The following is a 6,000-nucleotide window of genomic DNA, read 5'->3' as shown; positions in this document are numbered from 1 at the left end:
CGGGAGGTGGGGGGTGGGTCCCTCATGGACAGCTTGCTGCCCTTCCCACAGTAATGAATGGATTCTCTGTCAGCTCACATAAGGGCTCTTGTCTTTTCTTGTCTTGCCTTGTCTTTTTTCAGAGGGAGGGTCGAGATCTCATGCTGCTGTGCACGATCACAGCTCACCACAGCCTCGACCTCCTGGGCTCAGAAGATCCTCCACCTCAGCCTCCTGAGTAACTGGGACCACAGGTGCATGCCACCACGCCCAGCTAATTTTTTAAATTTTGTTTTTGGCAGAGATGAAGTCTTGCTATATAACCCAGGCTGGTCTCGAACTCCTGCAGTCTAGCAATCCTCCTGCCTCGGCTTCCCAAAGTGTTGGGATTACGGGCGTGAGCCATGGCTCCTGACCAGGTTGTTTAAGAGAACCTGGCCCCTTTCTCTTGCTCCCTCTCTCGCCGTGTGACACACCTTCCGCCATGACCAGAAGCTTCCTGAGGTCCTGACCAGGAGCAGATGCCTGAACTGGGCTTCTTGTACAGTCCGCAGAGCTGTGCGCCCGATAAACCTCTTTTCTTCATAAATCACCCAGCCTCAGGTGTTCCTCTATAGTCACGCAGAATGGACTAACACACCTGCCTAGCATCTTGGCTGTCACCTCTGGCCAGGCCACTAGCTAGGCGACCCCAGAATTCCTCCCTCTGCAGCAGCCATGCGAGGTCACCGCTATGTGTCTCCTTCTTAGGCCACTGAGTTCTGGAGTCGTTTCAGATACAGGGATGCTGTCGTTGCTGTCTTGGAAGTGGACGGGAACGAGGCTGAGGATAGAAGCCACTGTGGTGAAACTAGACCAGAAAGAGAGGTGGGATCTGGGGCCTGATGATGAGCTGTCCGACCAATCCCGGGGCTGCCAATTTGGGGGTGTCTTATTATGTGGGTGAATGGGACCCCTTGATTCCTTGTTCATCTGGGGCTCTGCTACTCACAGGCGGCTTTTCCCTGCCTCATTCTGCCACGGCACTGAGTTAAGCACAAAGGATGTGAAGTTTCAGTGTTGGGCTGGAGATGAGAGGCTGAATGGCACATGATCATTTGTGTGTTGGGATGTCATAGTGCCCTCTGGAAACACAATTCTTCCTCCCCGGGGGCTGAGGGCCTAATTGTGATGGGCCTGGAGGCTCTGGTGACCCTGGGTAGGCGACTGTCCAAGTGACAGTCACAATGATGCCTGTGATAGCTGCTCTGGGAAAGGCTGCATCCCAGAGCATCCTGCTGTTTCTCAGCAGCCAGGAGGGTGGGTCCCTGCGGCAGGTGGTCTCAGAAGGTAACTGTCAGCCTGGTCCCAAATCACCAGAAGCTGCTCACGCTGTCCTGTCTGAACCTGCTCCCCCACTTGCGTTCTGAGGACCAGGAACCCTGGGTGGGTCTGATGTTCCCGTCCACTCCCCATCATCTGTGCCAGTGAGCTTTCCTCTGGAGCTGACCTTTCTTCACTGGCACTAGGGCACAACAATGCCACAGAGGCAGTAGATGTGAACCCTGCAGGACTGCCAGAGGTAGGGTTCCCAACAGGGTGTCACCCAGGGTGAGGCAGGGATCTGTATCAAGTCTCTAGGGGCAGGGCCCGGGGATCAGCATTTTCCTGCGTGCTTTCTGGGCTATCCTGACACACTCCCCATGTTTGAGGGCCACCGATGACCCCGGCTGTCACTGGGGACAGCTGTTGACATCAGCAGGGCAGTGTGGACCACTCACACTAGATATCCAGAGAAGTTTGGGTTGCCTGAGCACAGGGGCGGGCTGGACTCCGGCTCTGTGGCCTCTTCCCACTCTCCTGGAAGGTGTGGGAGGGGATAGGCCCCAGGAAACTCAGAGTCAAGGGATGTCAGTGACTGGGAGAAGCAGGTGCCCTCTCTCGTTCTATCATGGCTTTCAGCTTCTGGCCATGCCCAACCCACATTCCTGGTTCTGGGAATATAAATAAAACGATGAAAGCGTTAATGTAAGCCAGGTGTGGTGGCACATGCCTGTAGTCCTAGCTACTCAGGAGGCTGAGGCAGGAGGATCACTTGAATCCAGGAGTTCGAGGCTGTGGTGAGCCACGAGCATGCCACTGCACTCTAGCCTGGGTGACAGAGTGAGACCAGGACTCAAAAAAACAACCTAAAGAAAAACAAGCAAGCGAGCATTTATGTAACACTTCCTATGTGCCTGGGCACTGGCTTAAGAGTCTACACGTGTGAATTCAGTGAATGCTCACAATGAGCCGATGAGAGAGGCATGCATCATCCTCCCTACTTCACAGATGAGGAAACTGAGGCATACAGTACTGACGATCCACCCAAACTCTCGGCCCCTCTGGCCGCTCAGGGCACTCCCAGTTCAAGCCAAGCCCTTCACTCCACGGAGAGCAACAGTCCAGAAAGAGAAGGGCCATTTGGAGCCACACGTGTCCACGACAGGGCTGGAGCCAGGCCCTGGGTTCTGGCCTCCTGGCCTCACTGTCTTCCCCAGACGGGGGTGCTCCCGGGCTGATGGGGCTTGGGGCTCATTACTGATGCTGCAAATTGAATGAAATGGCTGCTCGGTTCCATATTAATAACAGATTTGTTTGTCATTAAGGCAGCATCGTTTAATAAAATTAGTTCAGCTCAACGTAATTACCTCTGTATAAAAATTCCCCCTTAAAAATGACTTTGATAAATCGAAGCCGATTAGGCGGGCGTGAAGACTGGACCGTGGGTGTGGGCTGAGTTTTGGCTGGGTCCTTGCAGGGACATCCCCAGGTCAGGAGGTCAGTCCCCACAGCCCCTGGAGACCACCTGAAGGCCCCGAGGAGAACTCGAAACCCCACTTCTCTAAGGCAGAACTGCGGAGAGCCTTGGCAGGCCCTTTGGTTGGACTCACAGGATCCATTCCTCCCCACAAGGCCGCCTCTTGTTTCCCTGCCTGCTCCAGGGTTTCTGAGTCCTGTCTCTGCTTGAGGCTTTCAAGGGCTCCCTTGGGCCACACACTTGAATCCCAAGTCTTCGTCTTATTCAAGGCCCTGCAACTCTGGCCTCATGGTCTTTTCGTGAAAATGAGAACCAGGTCAGGTGTGGTGGGTCACACCTGTAATCCCAGCGCTTTGGGAAGCCAAGGAAGGAGGGTTGCTTGAGCCTAGGAGTTCGAGACCAGCCTGGGTGACACAGAGAGACTAGGCCTCTACAAAAAATCAAAAAAGTAGCCGGGTGTGATTAGGCACTCCTGTAGTCCCAGCTACTCAGGAGGCTGAGGCAGGAGGATCGCCTGAACCCGGGGCGGGGGGGAGCTGTGGTAAGCTATGCTCCTGCCGCTGCACTCAAGCCTGAGTAACAGAGTGAATGAGACCCTGGTTATAAAAAGAAAATGAGAACTGAACCAAATTGGGGGTCGGAAGCTCGGGGCCTGTGTGAGTGTTCCCAGACAAGCATTCCCACCTCCGGACTTCCTCTTACTCACCTGTCACATGGGGCGCAGCGTGTCTTCCTTCCCAGGTGGCACTGAGGGTTGCAGGAGGTCACACCTGCTTATGAACCACAGCCTCCCCTCCTGAGGCCTCAGCCCTGCTCTCCCCACCCCCCTTCCCCACTGTCAGCTTCCCCGATGGGCTCTCAACTCACCGTGACTCTGGGTCCTCCTGTGGCTGGGGCCCTGCAGCCCTTTCTAAAACACCTGTCCTTCTGCTCTCAGCCTGGCTGGCTTAGGTTTTATGGTCCAGTCCAAGCCCTCCTCCCCGTCAGCCTCCCCGGTCAGTTCTGCAGGCCCGAGCTTTCTCCCTGTCCACCCCCTGAACCTGACCCTGACAGTTGGGACCCCGCTAGGGTGGAGGAGTGTGTGGACCCCAGCCCACATGGGTAATCTGCAGAGCCCCCTCTCTCTTTCACGGTCATCTTGTGTCTTATGTCATTGTTTCTGTAAATGATTCTCTGAGAAAATCTGCTCATGCCTGTAATCCCAGTTTTGGAGGCTGAGGCGGGAGGACTGCTTGAGCCCAGGGATTTGAGATCAGCCTGGGGAACATAGTGAGACCTTGTCCCCACAAAAAATTAAAAAATTCGTCAGGCAAGCGACGCGGGAGGCTGAGGCAGAAGGATCTCCTGAGCCCTGTGGGTTGGAGGCTGTGGTAGCTGTGAGTGTGCCACTGCATTCCAGCCTGGGTGACAGAGTAAGACTGGAAGCCTCCCAACCCCCAAAAGCAGAAGCTGTCCTGGATGGAGCATTGGAGATCTGCAGGTCACTGTGCTTGTGTAGAGATGGGGAAACAGAGGCACAGAGCCGCAGAGAGGAGGCAGCAGGCCTGGAAGGCCACCTCCTCATATCCAGGCTGGATCCTCCCACCCCGCACCTGTTTTCCACTTGGCTCCATTTCCTGTGGCCCTCCCTGGGCCTGCCCACCATTCCTGACTAACACTCTGTTTTCACCGGGTACCTGAACCTAGGCCTCAGGAGGCGGTAAGGGGAGTTATTCAAGCAGAAAAGCTCCTCACATCTATGTCTTGGCTGCTTGGCTTATAGGTCCAGATCCCCAAACGGCCCCGCAGGAAGCCAGAGGAAGGAACGGATGCTGAGGAGGGCGTGGGGCCGCTCAGCTTCAGAGGTTGCTGTTCATAGCCTGCAACACCCTTGGCACTGCATAGTGCACGGCCTGTGCAGCTGTACATGGTACCCTGGGGCTGAGGATGGGGACTCCTAGGCAGGCAAGTCAGAAAAGGATGCCACTTAGACCACAGGGAGGTACTGAGACATAGAAGGAAGAGGACAGTCCATTCTCATAGAAAGCCCCGGTCCATCCTGCTTGTCACAGAGAACGTCCCGGGGTGCGAGCCTCAGTTTCCTCATGTGTACAATGGTGAAAACAACCTGCACTTCACACAGGCATGTAATGAGAAAATAAACGTCAAAGAGCTTTGAGAGCAGAAAGTGAAATCCGAAAGCCGGCGGTGATGTCACTGCAAGCGACCATACGTTGGAGCATGGGGGGGCATCTGGTAATGGGGACCTCAGGGCCTGGGGCCCCGCCTCCTGCTCCAGCCCGAAGCTCTGGCTGATGGACTGGCAGGTGAAGACCCGTTTCTGGGTGTGACTCCAGCAAGCCAGGGGTTTGGGAACAGTGGCATGTGAGTGTGTGGGGCGGTGGGAACTCCGGCCTTGTTTCCCGGTCCCTCAGTTTCCCCTGATGTTCCCATATTCCCAGGGCCCAGACTACCAGGGTGGCCCCTCCTGAAAGGCCTCACCCGTCACCCTGCCCCTGGGGGCTCAGTCAGGGGAGGGGCCAGGAGAGGCCTCGCACCGGCACTGAGAGCCAGCCTCCCTTCCTGCTCCCCGCTCCCCGCTCCCCGCAAAGCCCCTTTTGAAGGAGACCTCAGTGCTCTAATGAGTTGAGAGCTTTTATGGGAGCCCAGGCAAACCAATTAGGTTTGCTTAAAAATATTGTATTCATTAGCATGAAAATAAAGCTGAACTTTTTAGAGATAATTGCATCTTTTAAAATGTGGTAGTCTTTGTCTGGGCTTGTCTCATAAATATGCATGCTGCATAATCCGCTTGGAACTGTGGCCGCAATCACAAGTAACACAAAAATGCAGGCAGGGTGTTAATATTCTGGCAAGAGTGAGGCCTCTTGGGTAGGGAGTGCCCCCGGCAGTGGCCTCAGAGGCGTCCCCACAATCCCAGCTGCAGCCAGCGCTGTGCATGCACATAGCCCCGGCCCGCTCCCCTAGACCCCAGACCAGGCTGGGCTCTGCATGGCCGCCTTTCACGCTGCAGCCTCTGAGGGTGGGCTGCAGGCTTCTGGGGCTTTGGGCCAGGGGGCATAGGGATTGAGTTCCCTTTACAGCTGGGGAAATGGCAGCCCTGAGGGGTGAAGTGGGTTGCCAAGGTCACCCTGCGAGGATGGGACCAAGACTAGGCCCCGTGTGCCAGGGTGGACAGACACTCATTTATGAACTCATGCCAGGGGCCTGCTCGGGAGAGGCTGGTGCTCACATTCACTCAG

This window comes from Carlito syrichta, unplaced genomic scaffold, assembly GCF_000164805.1.
Source record: "Carlito syrichta isolate Samal-C Ts95f unplaced genomic scaffold, Tarsius_syrichta-2.0.1 Scaffold314258, whole genome shotgun sequence".
NCBI lineage: Eukaryota > Metazoa > Chordata > Mammalia > Primates > Tarsiidae > Carlito > Carlito syrichta.
Note: the sequence above shows the minus strand (reverse complement) of the source record.